The sequence below is a fragment of the Rhinolophus ferrumequinum genome, chromosome 10, assembly GCF_004115265.2.
Source record: "Rhinolophus ferrumequinum isolate MPI-CBG mRhiFer1 chromosome 10, mRhiFer1_v1.p, whole genome shotgun sequence".
Classification (NCBI taxonomy): domain Eukaryota; kingdom Metazoa; phylum Chordata; class Mammalia; order Chiroptera; family Rhinolophidae; genus Rhinolophus; species Rhinolophus ferrumequinum.
Genome location: NC_046293.1, coordinates 11,132,124 through 11,153,872, shown reverse-complemented (window position 1 = coordinate 11,153,872; position 21,749 = coordinate 11,132,124). Strand labels below are relative to the sequence as shown.

At 50.4% G+C, this 21,749-nt stretch overlaps 1 long non-coding RNA gene across 1 annotated transcript in view; it reads right to left on the bottom strand.

Moving 5' to 3' along the window:
- Nucleotides 1–486: 486 nt before the first annotated feature.
- The window catches only part of LOC117028094 (uncharacterized), a 79,812-nt gene continuing 58,549 nt past the window's right edge, over nucleotides 487–21,749 (bottom strand). Inside the window, exons 3-4 of the long non-coding RNA XR_004424066.1 lie at nucleotides 12,186–12,510; nucleotides 487–1,242 (exon numbers count right to left, since the gene is read on the bottom strand). This is a non-coding gene — a long non-coding RNA (uncharacterized LOC117028094). The remainder of the gene's footprint in view (nucleotides 1,243–12,185; nucleotides 12,511–21,749) is intronic.

Sequence of the window (21,749 nt, the reverse complement as noted above, 5' to 3'; positions counted from 1 at the left end):
AATATTCCATCATGTATACCACACCTTCTTTATCCATCCATCAATGGACACTTAGGTTGCTTCCATATATTGGCTATTGTAAATAGAGCTGCAATGAACATGGGGGTGCACATATCTTCTCAAATTAGTGTTTTTGTTTCCTTCAGATAAATACTCAGAAGTGGAATTGCTGGGTCATAAGGTAGTTCTGTTTTTAATTTTTTGAGGAACCTCCACACTGTTTTCCATAGTGGCTGCACTCATTTGCAATTCTACCAACAGTGCACAAGGGTTCCTTCTCTCCACACCCTCGCCAACACTTGTTTATTGATTTTTTGATGACAGCCATTCCGACAGAAGTGAGGGGGTATCTCATGGGGGTTTTTATTTGCATTTCCCTGATGATTAGTGATGTTGAGCATCTTTTCATATGCCTGTTGGCCATCAGTGTGTCCTCTTTGGAGAAATGTCTATGCAGGTCCTCTTCCCATTTTTTAATTCGATGGTTTGGTTTTTTGGTGTTAAGTTGTATGAGTTCCTTACATAGTTTGGATATTAACCCTTTATCGGCTGTATCAATGGCGAATATCTTCTCTCACTCAGCAGGTTGTCTTTTCATTTTGTTGATACTTAGTAAGTTCCCATTTGATTGAAGCCCTGGAGGGCAAGTGCAAGGGCCAGGAGAGATGTATTGGGGGGACCTGAGGAACTTTAGGGATTCCAGGAAGGCTTCCTGAAGGCAATGACATTTACCTTGAGAACCAGAGAATGAGTAAGACTTAGTCAAGTGAAGGAATGATGAGGACCTGAGGCGGGAAGAGGAATAGGGAAAAGAATTCTAGGCAGTGGGAACAGCATATGCAAAGTAGAGCTTTGCTTTCATTGGCCACCTCTTGGGAGCTTCTCTTGCAGCTCAGTGGTAGAACCTCCCAATGGGCTGGGAGTGGGGTAGGGGGATGGCTTCTTGAGTGCCATGATGGAGTTTGCTCTTGTCACTAAGTGTTGTCATCCATAGACTTCACGATGGCGCTTACACTTTTTTTTTGACGAAAAGTTTGCCGTGAATATAGCATCTCAGAGTGAACGGAATGGTGACTCATGTTTCACAACTTATGTTCCTCATTTAAATTATTTTTGACAGTCCTGTCATATTTTCGACAAATAATTCCTTCTCCCTCCTTAGGACTGAAGGTCATGCATGACTCCTCTCACCTATGTCACACCAACATTCTTCCACAGCATCTAGCTCTTGCAGAAAAATATCTAGAAGACAAAAATAAAGAGGACCGGGCATGGGGGTGTGGAGAGGGAGGCATGGAGATCACAAGTTCCGTTTTGAACGAGTGGATTTCATGGTACGCTGGGGACATCCAAATCGGGATGACAAGTGACAATTTCTGTATTAGTCTGTAACCCATTGGGGGTTAGGGGGCTGGGCTGCAGAGGCAGACGGTGCAGACACGGGGTACAGGTGGTAACTGAAGGCAGGACCGTGGGGCGTGGGAACGTGTCTGGGGAAGGGCAGAGGAGTTAGGATGGAGCTTTGAGAAGCACTGGCATTTAATGCCAGGGAAAGGACAGAGGACAAGTGCCCAGAGAAGTAGGAAGAGGGCCAGGACACTGCTCCATCAAATAAGCCAATGGAGCCCGATTTTCAGGAAAAGAGAGAGGTCTGGTTCACAGCATGGAGAATGCTGGCCACCGCAGTGAGAGCTGTGTGCTGGGGAGAATGAGGAGGGATCCCAGGGGGCGTGGACTAAGGAGCGGACAGACAGGCAGCCCTTCAGAGGGGACGAGAAAGGCCAAGGGGGGGGGCGGCAGCGAGAGGGGAGAGTGGGCTCAAGATTGTGCTGCTGCTGCTGGTGGTGGCTGTTTCAGAGCATGCGTGGTAGTTGAGCGTGTCTAAAAGATCCAAGAGAGTAAAATGCAAGAGGGAAAAAAGAGCAACTTAAGCAGGAGCTGGAACTAAGCTCAGGCAAGCAAGGTGCCCAGGGTGCAAACTTCAGGAGGCACCCGCTCCTTACAGAGCAGAGGCGTTTGCCCAGCCCTGAGCACACACATGCCTCCCTGACTCTGCACCCAAGGAGCGGCTGGCTTCACCCTGCACTGAAGGCGCTTGGGGTCTCTGATGTGACAGGCTGCAGAGCACGGGGGTGACACTCTGAATACCATTCGCTCCCAAAGAATAATGCGAAAAGAAAAGTTGCTCAAAACTTTTAGGACTTGAAAGATCTGTAGAGTCCATGTACTTCTGTGGTCTTTCCCACTATCCTGAGTTGGAAAACCCTGCCTTCAATCTCAATGCAGAAGCCCGATAAGTACACAGGAAAAGCAGAAAGCTCAGGTAGAAGCTGGGAGCCAGGGACCTCGAGCTCCGGCCCCAGCAGCACCTTGGGGCACCGAAGCCTCAGGCTCCCCTATCAATCTGCAAACCTCTGGCGTGCTTCGAGGTTCCCTTTTCCCCATCTGTAAGTTCACTGCATCTTTCAGTCCAGCCTCCAAGGGTACGAGGGAACCGAGGAACGGCAAGCCATGCATGGGAAGCCACGATCTGTGGAATCCTCTCTCAGTTGCACAGGTGGACTTTGCTTTCAACTAACCTGACACATTTAAATTAAATGTATTTATCTCTGCCCTGCCTTGTTCCCAAAGGATTCAAGTAGTGTGCAAAGATATATGCAAAACAACAAGATAAAATACCTAACGATGGACACAAGTAGATCATAAAATAGCAGAGAGGAGTTAAGGGAAGAAAGGTTTAGACCTGAGGCTTGCTCAAAGTCCCAGCCACAAAGGGTCACGAATTTGACTTTGAGCTTTCTTTCTAGCATTTGAAGCAAAGTCTGCATCTATCACAAGACGACCGGAGAATTGAGGATGCAACTGCCCATTTATCGACACCACCAACAGACTGGAGTTAGAGCTGCTAAAATAGAATTTGACTTTGCACAATTTTAATTTACTCCTGATAGTCTATGAATGCTCCCATGCTGTAAAGTAAGTCATAGGGGAGGTCTTACCTGCTCCTGAACGTGAGAAGCTACCGGGTGTTAAAAGAGCCAGTAGTGACTACTCAATCCTCTCTTCCAGAAGGTTCTGGGTCCTTGAAATACAAACGTGGAGGCCATCACAAGAACAGAAAGTGCAGCCCAGGAGAGTCGTCTCCGGGGTGCTGAGTGGCTCGGGTGTGTCAGGGACTCCTTGCTGCTCTAATGGCTCAGCCCACCCCAGCAATTCACCCAGGATCCTTGGGTCTTGATTTGATCTCCTAGGTGTACTTCCTCCTGTGAAGGCAAATCTCCCACTATAGATTATTTAGCCATAAATGACTTTATTCATCAAACATTTATTTAATACCAACCATATGCCAGTCAGTTTTGCTTCCATTATCTCACTCAATCCTCAGACAGCCTGTGGGGAAGGTAGACATGATTGTTCCCATTTTATAGATGTGAAAGCTGAGGCTCACGGGACTTAAAGCAACTAGCCAAGGGTTGCGCAGCAAGTAAGTGGCGGAGCTTAGATTTGAGCCAGGTCTCCTGACCACCCTTCATCGGATGCCCTTTGCATTGCACTATGGGAACCAGGTGACCTGAATGCACCAAGACTAAGAATCGGAGATTATCAGTGCGTCCCAAACCAGGCAGAGATTAGGGAACCAGAAAGATCAGCCCGGGGACCAAGAGGCTTGAGGAGCGGAAAGAGCAGTCTACTGTCTTAAGATCATGGCCTCAGAATTAGTGCCCTCATGTGCAAAATTCAAGCAATAATCCCTCCCTTGCACGCTTGTTGTTTAGACCCACCATGGACATTGGTGCAGGTTGTGCACTGCGCAAATCTAAAGGGCACTGTTCCCAGCACCTGCACAAAGTTGTATGTTAATTATTTTTCATTTGTATATGTATTAGTTTTCCAGCAGGTAGCAGGAAAGTGTCAAAGAAAGGGCACTGTTTCCTAATTTGCACAAAGGTGCCCGATGGGCCAGCAGGAGTGCTGGTGTGCGCCTTACAGGCGATGGATGGCGTGTGTTTACTGATAAGCACAGAGGAGCCTTTGATAACTGCTACTTTCCATCCATTCTTCTGTGACATGAGAACCATCAAACCTGCTCCACCTGCCTCACCATGCAGTTTGGAAGCTCAAATAAGATAATGGGTATCAAAGTGTTTCTGTAGGCACACTGGGCCACCATCAAGTGTAGGAAATTCGTAAGTTGGTGAAGGAAGTTGAGAGGAGGCACTGGCAGGGAGGCTAGGCCCCGATCCACCCAGGGACCACGCTACGTGCTTCCTTTCTCAGCCAGGCCCCAGGCGGGCTTTGGGCGGACAGATTCCAAAGTTAGGTGGGCAAGGCCCCTGTGCTGAGCAGGCGTCTGACACTGTCAGAGAACACAGGGAGGGGCAGCCCAGCAGTGGTGTCCCTCAGACACTCAGGGTAAAAGCAGTTCACAGAACTTCCGTGGTGACTTTTGCAAGGAGGAAAGAAGGCAGAATGCAATGTCCACAACTGAGGAGGCAGGGAGAAGAGAGGGGCAGAGTGGGAGACCCAGGAAGTAGACAGATGCTGGAAGAGACATGGGGGGAAAGAGGTGGGGACAGGAAGTGAGGGGAAGACTGAGGGAGGTGGAGCAGAGCGGCCAAACACCGGAAATAGAGGACAGAGTGAGAGGACAGAGAAGCAAACGTGAGACAAAGGATCATGAGAAAGACCAGAGAGCAATGCTTCTGTGTGTGTGTGTGTGTGTGTGTGTGTGTGTGTGTGTGTGTGTGTGTGACAGAGAGAGACAGAAAGAGAGAGAGAGAGACAGACAGAGACAGAGAGAGAAAGAGAAAGAGACAGAAACTGACACAGAGAAAGAGAGAGGAGGGAAGGGAAGGAAAGGGGGAGGGTGGGGAGGGGAGCGTGAAAGAGCGGGACTGACATTCAGACAGGGCTCACACAGGATGCAAACGGTCCTTTTGGATCTCAGCCCTGCTGCGTGGCAGGTCCCCTCACATCCCTCGTCTCAGTTTCCTCATCCGTGAGGTGTGGATAATAGTCCTGGCTTCTCCCTGCTCCCACCCCTCCCGGTCCCACCCACTCCTTGGACTGTTGCAGGCCTCAGGAGATGACAGGTGTCACTTTGGGAGTTTGGCTAATAGGAGGGATGCTATGAAGCTGGTAAGGACAGTGGCAGGCTTTACGCAGCTCCCTGGTTTGGCTGAGCTCAGGCGGGTCCCGTGCCTGTCACAGGGCCAGGCAGGACTAGGAAGATGCAGGGCTGCGTCTGGCTCCGGGGCAGCCATCTGCCTCCTCTAACCAAACAGAAAGGCCAGTTCGGAATGTTTTCTCTCAAGCACCCTGAAGCTCTGACCGCCCACAGGTGCCCTCCTTATGCCAGCCCCATCCTGGCTTTTAGGGACTCGGGAGGGTTTGACAGGGAGGCAGCTGTGGATAGAAGCCCCAGAAACCAGACCCATGGAGCTGCATTTCTCCCTTCTTCTCTGAGTGTGAAGAACCCATAAAACAATTAGAGCCCATGCTGCCCTCCTGCCAGAGCAGGGGGGGGGTGTTTGTGCTTTGTCAAGTGTAATCAGTGCAGAGATAAGGGCTCCCTTTGCAGCTGCGGGAGGAGATAGGCAGCCCCATAAACCTGGGTCACCAGCAGGGTAAGGGGTGAAAAGGTAAAGGGAGGAACAGGTAGCACCCCGCCCTGCGGCAGAGACAACCTCCAGCTGGAATTCTGACCTGGAGGCTTGCGAGCAGCGTGGTCTGTGGGCACCTTCTCTGGTTCCACTGTGAGGCTTGGCCGGACTTGGGGAAGGTGGCAGGGGTGGGAATCAGAGGTTAATCCACTTTGTCAACAACCACGGTTGACAGTAAGCCTGGCAGCACAGGTAAAGGCAGACCATTTGTCAAATATGGAATCATTTCTGTCCCCTGGCTCGTCCCCCAGGAGGGGCAGCCATCCAGCCTAAGGGAGCCACAGGGGTTTCCAGGACCCTGTCCAGAGGTAGCCTGCGTCAGCCCTGAGTAGACAGGGCTAAGGTCCCTCCAGTGGTTAAGTACTCTGAATCGCTCCCCTGCCAACACCCTCCTTCCCTAAGCATGAATATCTTAGAAGAGAATGGCCCTACCTAGGTTTGAAAGCAGAGGGCCAGGGAGAGGACAGAGGGAAGGGAACCGCCTGTTACTGCCCCCCTGGGGACTGTGCCTTTCATGAAATGCTGTCTTCCATTGAATCCAAACCACAGAGTAACAAGACGGAAAAAAGTCAGTCACCAAATTTCCTCCAGTTTGTCTTCAACAGAGACACGGTGGCAAACTGCTGAGGGTGCAAGGTGAAAGCTCACCCTGAGAAGGAAAGGAAATCGAGCAGCGCCAGGTGTCAGGGCCTGGCAGTGGTCTGGATGTTCTTGCTGTTTGGGATCAAATTCCCAGGAACTAAGGACCGTCCATCGGAAGCCAAGCCCCTTCCAGACACATGAGCTCAGCGGAGCGGCCAGTAAGCTAACGTGACTCAAGATGTGTCCTCAGCCATCACTTCACCTCCTGGCTGTTAGTTTCCTCATCTCTCAACTGAGGGGCTTGGATCTGTTGGCCCCAGTTCTACTCCTCTGATTCTATGATTCTCTTCCAACCACTGATCCACTGGAGGGAAAGAATATCTGTAGAGGAGGCAATCCCACCCAGCCGAGAAGCGGCACGACATTATTTTGAAGAGCACGGGGTGAGGAGACAGACCTGAGGCAGGGCTGCTATGTATGGTTGTTCAGGTTGTGCACTGCACAAAGGTGCCGGTTGAGGGTTGCTGCTGGAATACTGCCTGGGTTCAGTTTGCTAAGCTGTGCTACTTGGTACAGAGTTTCATTGACCTGGAGGATGCACCTTCTTCTAAGGTGCACAGATGTGCCATAGGAGCTAGTAACAGCCTTGAGTTTGAGTTCTAATCCCAGTTTTGATACTTTCTAGCTCTATGACCTCCGTCGTAACAGGAATTGGGCTTGTTTCCTGGCAGAAACGATGTGAGGCTGAACTGAGAATACGCGTACTCTATCTCTGTTACCCAGCACAGCACCGGACCCATAGCAGGTGGTCAGCTGAGAGTGTCCTTCCCACCTCTTCCCACCTGGGTTTCTCTTGGAGAAATAGCTGGTGTTGGAAATAACTGCCCTTTGCTGGTAATTCCGCCTCAGAGACTGTGTGAGGTTGGGAGCCCCCCTTGGGGCCCCCTCACACCGCAGTGGTATTGTCCTAGCATTCCACTTTCATGTTAGAATGCTCAACCGGGTGGGACATGCAGTCTCCACATACAGGGAAGCTGAGACCAGACGGGGTCAGCATGACGGTCTCTCACGGTAATTGTACAAATGGATGTTCATGTTTGCATGCGAACCCCAGTACTTTCAACAGGTAGTACTCTCTCTCCAATGGCTCCTACATCTTCTCTCTGCTCTTGGTTCTCCCATTTTCCACTTGAGGAACAAAGAGAATAAAGGATGGGCATGGATCCCAAACAGTCAAGCTGGAAGGCCCCGGAGAGGGCATCTGGTTCCATTTATTCACCCAGGATACGGGCAAGGCATCATCAGCCATTATTCAATTATCATCCTCTCTTGAACTCACTTGCTGCCTGTTTCCATAGTGCTGAGCACGAGGCGCTAACGGTTTTCTCGGTGGGCATACTCACCCCGTTTTAGAGCTGGAGAGACACCAAAAGGTGCCCTCTGGGACGCACTTAGTGGCACTCTACCTGCCCGAGCTCTTCTCGTGTGTTCTGAGTTATTCGTTCGTGATCAAGTCTTGCCTTCAAGGCTTCGCCATCACAGGACTTTTGTCTCTTAGAATTTGGAGAATGTGAATACTTGTAGAAAAATCTGAAACGTTGCCTTGTAGACACTGGGCTCTATGCCCAAGCCTTCAACGGCTCTTTACTGCCTCCAGGATTAATTTAATTCATTTAACTGGCCCTTGGCTATACCTTCTGGGGGAAAAGACATGAATGACATTGTTTATCCCCTTAAGGAGCTCACAGTCTGATTGGGAGCGATGGAGATGGGTACATAGGCCAATAAGGAAGTCAGAAATGAGTAAAACGGCAGCCACCGGAAATGCTGCAGTGGCCATGAAGCACACAGGAATGGCCTGTGCAATAGGGACTCAGGTCTTTGACCATAGAAAGCGTTTATTCCTAACTGTCATTTTACAGATCGAATTTGAGACCCAGAGAGGGAAAATGGATTATCCACGGTTGCCCAGACATGTAGATGCACACCCACAACTTGAACCCAGGACCCCTAAGTCTGCACTTGGGTTCCCTTGGCTCTATGTTCCAATGTCTCTCTTATATGGTTCTTAATTTTTGAGTCCCCTCCTTTCTAGAGCACTGGCACTAGATCCATAGCCTGGCACTGTGAAAAGAACACTAGGATATTGGAAGAGAGGGCCGGAGACTTGAATGCGAATCTTGGTTCTCTGCTGTGTGCCCTTGAGCAAGACACTTAACCTCTCTGAGTCTTCTTTTTCTCACCTGTTATTCATCTACCAGCATTCAGTTCCATAAGGACAACAACATCTCATTTGTCCTCCCATGATTGACTTGCGGGGGGGGGGGGGGGGTTTGAGAAGGATGATAACTAAGAGGTCCCAAGCAGAAATGTTCTGCAGTCTGGTGCTCAGGAGACAAAACTGGGCAGGAAATAAAGGTTCAGAAGGCATCAGCATATTGAAGACTGGGGAATGGATGAATGGCAGACAGGGAGAGCAGAATGCGAGTAGGGCCTCACACATCACTGACTCCCCCAATCTAACACTTAGTAAATGCGGAGAAAATGGCTGCTAAAAGGTGATGGTAGGCAAAAGGTTTGGCCAGCTGACTGCTCCGGTCTCTCCTGATCTCAAAAGTAGAGAGTTGATGGGTTCTGCCTCCCAGCACATGAGAAGGGAAAGCACAGGGAGATTCCAGCCAGTCCCTGCCTTCATTGTCACCTGCACGACCATGAGCAAGCCACCTCCCCTCTATAAGCCTCAGTTTCCTCATCTGTAAAGTGGGGTTATGCTGACTCAGAGTTTACAGGAAGGGTTCAAAGAGGTGAAGTGCAGTCTGGAACAGCATGTGGTAGAAGGCATCACCTGAGCATAGTTCAATGATCAAACATCTCTGTCCAGAACCCCCAAGTCACATCGGATGAGCTGTGGAGATCAGCAGGTGGGAGCCTTCTGTAATGAATCACGGTTGCTCAGGTAATTGGGCCTTTTAAAGGCACGTGCCTCATTTTCTCCCCATCTCCCAACAGATGGCAAGGCTGAAGCCAGTGCATTCAGGATGTGCTGAAAACCCACAATGAGATTGTCCAGGAGACGGGCTGGGCTAGCTTATTCGAACAGGTGCATCTGGAGACAGGGATATGTCTGTCCGGAGAGCCCAGGAATTCTGGGGATCAACACTCAACCATCAGCAAACACTCTCTATACTAGACACTGGGGCTGGAGGAAAAAGAGTCAAAATCCTGCCTCCTGAGGCTGGAGAAGCCCCAGGAGGCCTTCTGTCTAGTGTGAAAACAGCTGCAGATAAACGGAGCATCACAGCCCACAGCTAGGGTTTCCAGGTGGAAATTCCTGCCCGTTCTCAGGAATTTTTTTTCGCTCTCCCCTTCCCGAATCCTGAGATATAAACTGTTTCCTGTTCTCCACAATGAATCATTTCCACAAAGTGACGGCCGATACTACCAACCACCTGGGTTCAAGGAGCCGATTTCCCCAATTTCCCGACCAACTTTTCTCGGGATTCAGGAACAGAAAAGTGAAAAAATTCCCGAGAAATGGGTGAGAATTCCCACCCGGAAACCCTAGCGATAAATAGGAAAAATGTCTAAGAGATACATTGTGAGTAGTATGTTTATTTCCCATTGTGTGTATGACTGGGTACAAGGAGCCAATTTTCCCGATTTCCCGACACACTTTTCTCAGAATTCGGGAACGGGAAAGCGAAAGAAATTCCTGAGAACGGGCGGGAATTCCCGCCTGGAAACCCTACCCATAGCAAGAGGTGTCCCAAGAGCGGGACAGCCAGGGTCTGTGCAGTGCAGAGACACAGACGAGGGCCAGCTGGGCCTGGTGCTGAAGTGAGAGCAAGAAGGCATCAGGAGGCGGACAGGCACCCAAGCAGAGGAGAGCCTGAATCAGCTCGGACAGAGGGGGGCTGGCAGAGAAAATGAGCCCCTCAGTTCTCCCACAAGGAGAGCCCCACAGCCAGGGCATCACAGGATGGCCAGCCCGGAGCCAACTCAAGACCCCTTGCCTGGGAGACCAGCCCAATGGTCACCTGACCATCCAGGTGGCTCCAGACATTTTATACTAGACCTCAGGTATGGCCCAGCCCAACCCCCTCACATTGGAGATGTGTGCTCCCCCATCTGCCAGTCACCCTACCCCTCCTTCCAGGTGAGTGCAAGGGACACCTCCTCGGTGAGGCCTTCCCTGACTTCACGGGCAGACATGCTCAGGCTTCTCTTATGGAACTTACGGGGTGTATTGGGATTACCAGGCCGCTTCTGCGCTCAGCTGTCAGCTCTCTGAGGGCGGGGACTGTGCTTCCCGTGTTTCATCACAGCAGAGGGCAGAACCTCCAGAAAGTACACAATTAATCACAGCCACGATGGCGGTAATGACTAACAGTTACTGAGCATTTCCTAGTGCCAGACGTGATGCTTAGGGCCAGGCTCTGCCTGCCGTCACCATCCACAGAGGCTCACTGTTCACTGAAACTTCTGAGGTAGTGCTGCTACTATCCCCATTTTACAGATGAAGGAACTGAGGCTCAGAAAGAGGGCGTGGCTTACTCCAGGTTAGACAGCAGTACTTCAGGCCAGAATTCAAACTGTGGTTCAGACGCTTGTCCCTGGCCAGGTCAACGTTCCTGGATTTTAGCAGCAGCTCCCCTGACCGCTGACACCACTTCCCCCAGCTATTCTGGAAGTTACATAAGCCCCTGCTTCTGTAGTAATCCTTCCTGCCTGGAACGCAGAGAAGCTTCTGTGTTCCTGCCCAAACTCTGACGAATATAAAAGTTTATGCCGAAAGAGAACATTGACTTTTGACTGGACTATGGATTTATGACAAATGTTGAAATTTTAGAAAGAGATGTCTTTATGTTCCATTGAGTTCCCAGAAGGGCTATGATCCAGAAATGAGCTGAATTCGTAATCCATGTCAAAGAGGACGCTGAGCTCTGGGGACAGACCTGCCGGTGGCCCTGACTGAGAACCCAGTGGTGGCCCACGAATGCTGCCTCCAACCAGGACTGTCTCCTGACCATTTTGGTTTGGAATCCCATTTGGGGGAAATGGAGAGAAGTGCAACATGGCTGCTCTTCGGGGAAGGCAGGAGATGAGAGGGGAGGGATAAAGGCAGGCAAAGAGGACAAGACTCGCAGTAAGCAGACCGCTGACTTCCACCACTGCCTCTCACGCTGGCTTTGCCTGCGAGGCCCCGCTAGGCAAATAGGCTGGGCCTCGTACAGATAGCCTGTCTCCTAAGAACCACTCCTACCATCCCAAGTAGGCATGACAGCCAAAAAATTGTCCCCAAAAGACATTCGCCTGTGAATGCTACCTTCTTTGGAAAAAGGTTCTTTGTAGATGAGAAGTCAGAGATATTGAGAAAAGGAGCCGATCCCGGAATTTCCTGGTGGGTCCTAAGTACAATGACAAGTGTCCTTATAAGAAAGAGGCAGAGGGAGATGTGAGACAGACGCACAGAAGAGAAGACAATGGGAAGATGGAGGCAGAAGGGACTCCCGGCTGCCACCACACTCTAGGAGAGAGGCATGGACGGGATTCTCCCTCAGCATCTCTGGGGAGAGTGTGCCCTGCCCAACACCTCAATTCCAGACTTCGGACCTCCACAATTAGGAGAGAATAAATGTCTATTGTTTTAAGCCACCAAGGTTCAGGTCATTTGTTACAGCTGCCCTAGGAAACTAAGGCAGTCGCACGCGCTTGAGACCCCCCCCCCCCCGAGAGCCTCCGTGAATCCTCTGCAAACCCTGCTCCCGGGAGGGATTGTGGGGGCAGCTTCAGGCAGGGGTGGGCTGTGGGAAGTGGACCAGGCTCCAGGCCTGCTGACCCACATGGACCAGCACAACTGCCCAGCTAGCCACACGCTGTGCGACTGGGTGAGATTAAGAGGTAGTGGGGTGGGGGTGGGGAGAAGTTCTCCAACCACACCTCTAATCCAGTCCCTTTATTTTTCAGTTTTCTTGCAAGTGGCTTGCTCCTGGTCACACGTCAGTAACAGAGCTGCAGTGAGAGCCTGAGTCTCTGGGCTTTCCACGACGGCACCCAGCTCCACGCTGCACCATTTCATTACACCAGGACCGAGAAATGGGAAGCACCGCAAGAGGCTACATCGTCTGATTAGATGGTTAAAAGGCTGTAACTTGCATGAGACACCTGCAGCATCGACCGATCAGCTGCCACGACCGCTTCCCGGCAAGCACGGTGTCGCCTCCTGACGGACTCTGCATCCAGCTGGTCAGCTTCTCTCAAGGGCCTGTGAACAAGAAGGGTGGGAACTGAGGTGACCCAGGTCACTGACACGCATGGACGAGCTCTGGGCTCACGCTTCTTAGCTTGGGTTCACTGGAAACTGACTCTGAGATGGAGATGTGCTCTTTCCTGAGGACAGCACCTGGAAGAAAGTGCAGGTTGCAGGGCTAGGCAGAGGGAAAAGTTGAGCTGAGAAGCAATTATTAGAGAAGCTCATCTGGTCCCACGAATTGCTAGATAGCTGGGACAGCCTTTTAAAGATGTCCCAAATTGTATACCTGGACTGGTCACCGGATACAGGTGGCCCCCACAAAGGGGGGGGCATGATCTAGGACAAAGTCACTCCCTTCGACCAAGTACAATGTCGCAGAAAAGGATTCAGCTGGGAGTCATCAGCAGACTCCAATCTGGGCAGCTGGAGGAAAGAAACGGGTGCCTTGAGCATGACGGGCACAGCTGGGTAGCCCCCTGCAGGTCCACTATCTATACAGTCCTCACCATTTGACAGAAAATGATGTCTGAAGGACGTGTAAGAAGCCACGGTCAGAAGACTATTATGATGCTTTGATCATAGGATGACTATCCCTAGGATTTAATAAGATGTCAGAGTTGGGATGAGCCCTCGAGTTCATTTAGTCCAGAGGTGACACATAAGTGGCCTTGATACTGCCAGTCTCCCACTCCAGGCCATGGCAGACATCACTAATCAATCATAGCATTCTTTCTTTGAAGAACCCAACGTGGCCTCCAAGTGCTTCTCAATGTGACCGCAGGCGCCAGTACCAATCAAACAACATTGACCTGCAAGGTCAAATCTACTCCATCATTTTCCAGAGGACGCCTGCTTACAGGAGTGGCTCACTCTCCAGCGCACAGGAAGTTAGAGCAGAGCTGGGGTGGGAGTGCCAGGGCCTAACCGACTGCCAGTGCCTAACAGGGCACTTTGAGAGAGCAGCGGCTCTGCTCCCTCCCCTTGCTGAATCCCGGTCATCACGGCAGCAGGGCCTGCGTACCCATGCCTGCCCCAGGACAAGGCCTCCCACACCTGCCTCCTGCAGCCCCGTCAGGAGAAGGTGGGGTTTTGCACCAGGACTGATTTCTATCATCCTCTCAGCGGGTTAGCAAGGGCTTAAAGTAATCCGCAGCCCAGGCGCCAGGAGGCCTTCCTTAAGCATGAGGGGGACAATACTGATCGTATCCAGGAGTCTTTCCCTAACCTGGGAGAAAAATTCACAGGCTCAAAAAGTGGGGGAGAGCACACCCAAACAAGTTGTCATCCTCCTGCTGCTATTTTTAATCCTCCATGACAGTCGGAGACGGCAGCCAGATGTGGCGGCTCAGCACCCCCTCGCAGAACGGCAGAGCTGGAAGGTTAGAGAAGGGGGAGAACAGCCCCTCAGTGCTGCAAATGAGGTGACCCAGAGCGGATTAGTGACAAGCCCAGACACCCACCAAGCCCCCACCCAACCCAGGACTCCTGACTTAAGGGCCAGGACTTCTGCTACCACACTCTGCTGCCTCCCAAAAGGGTCCTGGCCGTGGCGTGGCACGTGACCAGGTGATGTCTCCAGCTAGTTTGCCCCAACAGGTCTGGCTTCCCGCAGTGGAGCTGGCGCTAAGAGCTCTGTCTCCCCCTTGTGGCAAGACCAGGGATGTGCCCAGAATAACGCTGTCCAATGTCAGAGACAGAAGGGGAGGAAGCAAGGAAAAGCGAAAAGGTGAAAGGAAGCCAACTGCCCTCCAAACACCACGCAACCAACCTAAACGTCACTGTGCCGGGAGTTCCTCTTCTAGAATCTCTGTCAAGTTTTCACCCCCAAAATAGTAACAGGAGGGACCTGCAACCCCATTGTGGAATGAATTGTGTCCCTACAAACATTCATATGTTGAACTCCAAACCCCCAGTGACTCAGAATGTGAATGGTTTGGGAGATAGGGTCTTTTAAAAGTTTATTGCCCTATTGCACTATGACTGGTGTCCTTATAAGAAAAGGAGATTAGGACACAGACCACAGAGGAAAGACCACGTGAGACACTGGGAGAAGACGGCCATCTACAAGCCCAGGAGAGGTCTCCGGGGAAACCAACCCTCTGACACCTCAGTGTGGGACTTCCAGCCTCCAGGGCTGTGAGAACATAAATTTCCGCTGGTTAAGCCGCCCAGTCTGTGGTGCTTTCTGACAGCAGCCCTAGCTGCCTCCGACAGATCTCCAGTCCTTTTTCCTTCTGGCTTCGCTTTCTGCTTCTCTCCTCCCTCTCCCCATACCCGGCTCTTTCTTCCTCCTTCTCTGAAGATAAGCCCGTGGTCGTTCATTCTACAAATGTTTACTGCTCGTGGCAATGGACTAGTTCCTGGACACAGAGAAATGAAAAAGAACTTTTATTCATTCAACAAATATTCATTGAGCACCTATTAAGTATCAGCCTCTGTTCTAGGCTTTGGCTTATGATCATACACAAGACAGGAGGGATCCTGCACTCAAGGTGCAGCCAGTCTGGTGAGGGAGACGGACATGCAAACGTCTTCCACCACATGCTAGATGCAAATTCTATGTGGAGTTTTCACTAGGTGCCTGGCTGCTCAGAGGAGGAAGTAACGCACTCCCACCAGAGTGGAGAGGAACGGGCTTGGGAAACCAGTAGGAAGAGGCAAAGCTTGTACTAAACCTTGAAGGATGAGGAGGAATTCTCTCTCCCTCCCAGTCTCCAGAAAAGCATCCATCACTGAGCAGAGCTCAGTGGTATTTGTTGACCACGTGAGCAAAGAAATTAAGGGATGCAGGTCTAGATGGATGGAGGGAAGGGGGGACAGAGGAAGGGATGGGCAGGCAGGGGCAGAAAAAGGAAAAAGAAATTTGCACTCCCCAGAGAGGGTGGCCCTCCCCCAGCTGTCATCTGTTCTGATCCGAAAGTTAATTATGGTATTTGGATGTTTTATTTTCCATCCTGCTTAATAATTACAACAGGACCCAAAGTGTGGGATAACTGAATCATAAAATGAGATTTAATTATTCTCCCAACACGCAGGAATTCACGGGCTTCGGAGAAAACACATGCTTTAACGTAACCATTTGGCAAAGCAGGTGTCTCCCTCCTAATTCCTCCAGTCCCTCGGAGTCAGTGTGCAAAAAAGCCTAGATGGCAGCTTCTCCCCCACACGCTTGAGGGTGTGCACGTGGGCGCACAACTACACGTGGCTACCGTGCCCGGGAAAGCAGCCTGGCTCTTCCTCAGGGGTTGGAGTGGTCCCTGTAGTAGGGACTGTAGACTTACTCAGTGTTCCTTCAGTCAACAGAAATTTAGGAGTGCCTACTATGTGCTGGGCATCGCTCGTCCTAGGTCTTGAGCGAGGCAGGGGAAATCCCTCCTCAAACACTGTCTGTGTTCCATACGGCAGACTAGACTAATAAACAATCGAAATAGAAGATCATGAGAAGCGCTGTGCAGAGAATTTAAGTAGGGCTTTGGGCTAGATGGCTGGATGGCTACTTTAGACCAGGTGGCCCTACACAGACCTGAGAGGAGGTCTGAATGGAGCCGCACACAAAGTGGTGAGGGCAAAGATCCCCAGGTGGGAATGAGGGAGAGGAGCGTGCAAGGAGGTGGGAAAACACAGCGGATGAGTCTTGTAGTTCAGGGTAAGGAACTGGGATTCATTTAAGGGCAAAGGGAAACCATGGAAGGGTTTTAAGGGGTGGAGGGGGGTAATCTCATTTTATACAGACCTCTGTACATTAGCAGCTGAGAAGGTATTTTAGTTTTATTATGACATTTAATTTTGATCCTCATAACAAATGCAAGAGACAGGTACTGTCATCCCTGCCTCACAGATGAGGAAACTGGGGCTCAGAGAGGTTGAGTGACTTAACCAAGGTCACACAGCTGGTTAGTAGCACAGCATGGGACTGGAAGTATATCACCACCTGATGAGAAACAGTTTGGAGAAAGAATGAGGTCTAGTTTTTTTGGAGAAAACTGAAACTTGCCCAGAGGCAAGTTTTTTGGAGAAAAAGCCAGGATTTTTACAGCCTAATGGCCTTCATGCCCACACCCTCCAAAGAAATGCCCACTGTGAGTGGACACTCGTTCTAACAAGACGCTTGGTTGTCAGGACATTTCTGGAGCCAGGGCAGAGGGGCAGATGGGTGTGTACTTTGGAGCCAAATGAACTCAAACGAGATTCCAGGTCAGCCACTTCCTGCTGGGCCACTTGGACCCTCTGTCTCCTCAACTACACGTGAAATTAACGCTTTCAGAACGGCTGCAAGGCCTGGAGCATCTTCTTTGAATCTTCTCTGTGGGGGGAAATCTTTATCGTTAGGGTTAGTTTGAATTTTTTGAAACATCCCACAGGTGTTGGGAGTCGGGGATACGTGGGTGTGGATGGCAGGGACACGGAAGCCCAAAGCATTTGTTCCGCGTGCAGCTAGCTCAAGGCCTGGCAGGCTGAGGCGCGTCCCCTCCGCTTGGGGGATTCTCCATTTCCATTTTGGACTCGACTCAGGCAACACCGCCACCTCGTGGCTCCTTTCTCCTCTCTCCAGGATGGATGAAGAATCAGGTAGACAAAGGGGCTTTCGGCCCCATTCGGCAGGAATCGCCTAGGCATCCAGTAAAAATGCAGATTCTGACTCAGCAGGTCAGGGATGGGGTCTGAAGCTCTGCATTTCTAAGGCCCTCCCAGGAGAGGCTGGTACTGGCAAAAAAACTGACATTCCTGAGCCACGCTGGCCAGCCGCAAACCGGCGGCGGCTCATCCACAAGGCTTCCAGTGAGCCCAGTCTCCCGACCAAAGAAGTAGAGTTGGACTGGACATGAGAAAACGCTTCCCGGTGTTACAGAAAAACGTGTATATGGAGAGTGCCCACAAGTACAGGACACAGGCAAGCGCTGGGGATGGAAAGAAAAGGAGCTCACAGCTACAGGAGTCCAGGAGTGGTGGGGGGGTTGGTAAAAGCGGATTTCTTCACCCTCTCAAGAACGCTGACTATTTCCAGAAAGCCCAGCAGGAGGCAGGAGAGGGCTGGTATAGCAGAAAGGGTCCCGGATTCAGTGTTTAAAGACCCACGTTTAATCCTGGTTGTGCTTTTACTGGGTTGCACGACCACAGGCAAATAAATCCTCCGCTTCAATTTTTGGGGAAAAAAAACGGGGACGGGGGGTGTTGGTCGCTAGTTGACAACATCTCTAAGAAATTGTCCACTAGTAAGATTTCAAGATTCACAAGAAAACTGTGTACATAGCAGTTAGCACACAGACAACTGTACTGCCTGGCTTTGTAGCCTGCCTCTGCCTCTCCTAGCTCTGTGACGTGGGGAGAGTTACTGAACCTTTCTGTGCTTCAGTTTCCTCATCTGTAAAGAAAACCTATTTCTACTTCATAAAGTTCTCAGAAAGAATAAGTGAATTGATTAAAAAACACTACCTGGCCCTTGGTAACTGCCACCTGAGTATTTACTATTATAACATGAAGTGCTCTTAATCCCTTATCAGGCCTTTAAAAACCTCATTAAGCCCGGCAGAGTGAGAGAAATTCTGAAATGGTGAAGGTTCTAAATTATGGAATACTTTAAAACCAAGGCAGTTTTAAAGTGTTGGGCATAGGAGTACTTTCCCTGCCCCTTTGTTTCTGGTCCCAAAGCAGCTTTGCAGGGGAGATCCCATCCTCAACTGGCCTCAAAAATCACACACACACACACTTTTCAAGCCATCTCCTTATGACCAAGGTTTGGCCAATCAGAGCTCTCAGAGGCTCAGAGGCTCAGCGATTGATTCTGAGGGGGATGGACACATGACCCAAGCTAGGCCAATCAAAGAAATCTCTAGAGCTAACTATTGGGAAAGAGACACCTCTTTTCTCTGGGATCAATAATTTCGAAGAACTGGAACTCTGGCATTACCTGTGTCTTCTTAGCTATCACAGAGAGAGCCTGCCTGAGAATGGGGCCAAAACAGAAGAAACCTGAGCCCAAAGATGGAAAGAGAGTTCTGAGGGTATCATTTGAATTCCTGACCCAAACAGTCCTGACTTCTGAGTTACACCCAAACTTCTGAGTTACATAGGCCAATCATTTCTTTTTATTTCTTAACCTGGATTGAGGTTTCACCTGAAACTTTACTAGAGAGTCCTATGATGGGTATTATGGAATGTCTCTTTTCTGTCCTGTGAGGTTCTAATCTAAAGTCTCTTTCCTTGTGGAGGAAAAGGAAACACCTGTCACCACAATGCATGATGAGGGTAAGTGTGCCCACTGTACAGATGGGGAAAGTGAAGGCATAGCACATCAAGGCCACACAGGTGGCAGAACTCTATTAAACCTGGTCTATCCAGCTCCAAAGGCCATGCTTTCCACATTAATCCATACTGCCTTCCTTGAACCCACCCACTCCCCACCGCCTAAAGGAAACAATGATGCTAAATGTAGATTGGTGGTTCTTACAAGGTGGTTCCTAGATCAGCAGCAGCAGTGTTGCCTGGGAACTTGTTAGAAATGCAAATTCTAGGCCCCTCCAGACCTACTGGATCAGAAAACTCTGGGGGGGAGGGGGGCATGAATCTTTTAACAAGGCCTCCAGGAGATTCTAGTGCACATGAAAGTACAAGCACTTCTGCCAAAAGTGAACAAATCAGCTTCATTTGCGTTTAATTAGGTATTTGCTGAGCACTGTTTGCCAGAGCTGGCAGTGTAGAAGTAAGCCAGACAGGGCCCTTGACCTTGAAGAGCTCCGAGCCTAGTGGTTAACAGCCAAGTCCGCACTCCACAAATACCCAACCAGCATCTCTGTTTTAGGGGCATCTGCCACCAGCATCGCCGTTTTCTTGGCCATGACAAACACCTTCAAAGCTCCAGACCTTCGTGTACTCACCCCATCTGCTTCCATCCTCTCCGCCTTGGAAGACTGCAGCTCTTGCCTCAGTATCACCTCCCTGAGGCCTCCCAGCAGAATTCATCAGCCCTCCCCTGGGGGCCAGGGGAGGAGGGTCCCACAGCAGGGCCTTCAGCCCTCTCTCGGCACTACTCACTGCATTCATTAGCAGTGCTTATTGAAAAGGGATGTCTCCCACCCAACTGTAAGTAATGTGAGGGCAGGCACTGCGGTCCGTTTCCCTTCTATCCCCAGAGCCCAGTGCACGGCCTGGCTCACAGTCGAAGCTAATAAATATTTGATGAATGGCTTATTAAGGGACTTAAAGGCAGTCTTGAAGGACAGGAACGGCTCAAAAGTACAGTCGGGGGTAGGGCTGGGGGGCTGTCTACACCTCGCTCTTCCTGTGCGGTCCGGAGCCAGCAGCATCCCCTGGGAACCTGTAAGCACTGCACCATCTCAGGACCACCTGGACCCACTGAGTCAGAGTCTGCATTTTAACACATTGACCAGGTGACGCGTGCATTTTAAAGCTTGAGAAACTGCACGGGGCTGTCTCACCCCTCTGCTTTCACGCTTTCAGGAACCATCATCAGGGTGGATTTTATGCCTACAGAACTCATATATAGACACAGTCGGCTAAAGCTTCTTTCTTCTCCTCCTGGGAAAACTCCCAAACTTGACACCTTCCAGAAAACGGAGAGGCCCAGGGACAGACAGCCTCTTCTGTTCCCACACCCAAGACGTAGCCACTGGGCAGCATTCTGAGAAGAAAACAGAAATACGGCTTTCGCTCTCGGCTGAACCCGTGGCGCGGCAAAGACTTCCAAGAAAGATACACAGAGCTTAGTTCTGGTCGGAAAATCTCCACTCATCTAAGAATGCAATCAATAACGGCAAGGGGAAATCGATGGCCCAGGAGATCGATCTCTGTATTTATGGAGTGCAGATCCCAAGCTGAAGGGAGGTTTCGGCGGACGGGACAGCCTGTGCCTGCTTCCCAGAGATCCCGATTCCCTTCCCAGGAATTATGGGGTGTCCTTTGTCTCTGCTCGATAACACCCTGGAGTTACACAGCCATTTAGAAACGAATTGGCTCGTTTTTCTCTCTCCTCCTTGCTCACGGTGACAGGTCGTCCAAGCCTAGGAGTTATTAAAGGAGCAGATAGGACACTTTGCCCATTCCATCTGGCCCATGTCTGGCTTCACCAGCTCCCTCTGTCACCAGCAGGCCTTGAAGCTTTAACTCCTCGTCAGACATATAACATTCCAGAAAAAAGAAAAAGTTGCAAAATTGAGGAGTAGGCATTTTATTTTATTCCAAGTATTTTTTTTTTTCTCGGAGGGAGAACATAGCATTTTTTTTCCTGAAAGATTTCCCATTTTCCCCACCTCTTTATATGCCTTACCTAATAATCCTATGAACAGATGGAGTGATGATACAGGGTTTATTTTTCCCAAAATTAGCAAAGCCATCTCCTCAAATTAAATTGACTGCAAGAGTAGGATCGAGACAAGGCATGTTAGCTCTCTGAGCCTCAGTTTCCCCATCCATGAGGCTGACAATCCCAACTGCTAAGGTCACTTCAAGGAAAGTGCTTCATACAGTGCCTGGATATTCCAACAGTGATTAATTCATATCCATCTCTGATGTGTCATTGTGAGACTATTAACTGCCATTTACTGAGCTCAGGCTCTCTCTGAAGTTGGCGTCACTTCTCACAGGGAGGGAGTGCCCTGTGCAGGGGTTAAGGCTTTGGCCCTGCTGGTCACTGGCTGGGGCTGGGGCACTGGGTTGGTCATCTAACCCGAGCACCCTCATCTGTGAAATAAGGATGATATTAAGGAATCACACAGGGATGGAGGGAGAGCTAACCGAGAGTGAGAATATTTAGTAACTCGTCGGGAAAAGGGCTTGGAATGGGCTAACCCATCACATTGAATCTTCACAGGAACCTTGGTGCTTCACAGGTGCTTCACAGGAACCATTGTCACTGCCCACATTATACCAAGGACCCTGAGACTCACTCAAGTAAACTGCTCAAGGTCACACAGTCAGCAAGTGGCAGAGCCAGGAATTAAACTCCAGGGTCTGATTGCACCGGGTCTCACTGATTTCTGAGTAAAACCAGCTCAGCTTCAGAGAAACCAGTTAGAGCTGCCCCCACGCTTGTCCTTGAGGGTGGTAAGCCACCTGTGCCTCCAGGCTTGGAACAGAAGCAGGGTGACCTTGACCCAGAGACTCTCTGGTCCTCCTGCTTCCTGTGGGGTTCAAACAGTGGGAGGCAGCAGAAGGGGACTGAAGCAGGAGGAAGGAGAGGGTGGAGCGTTTATTCCTGGCTCCCTCCATGCTGGGCCATGGTTGGCCCTGGGCGG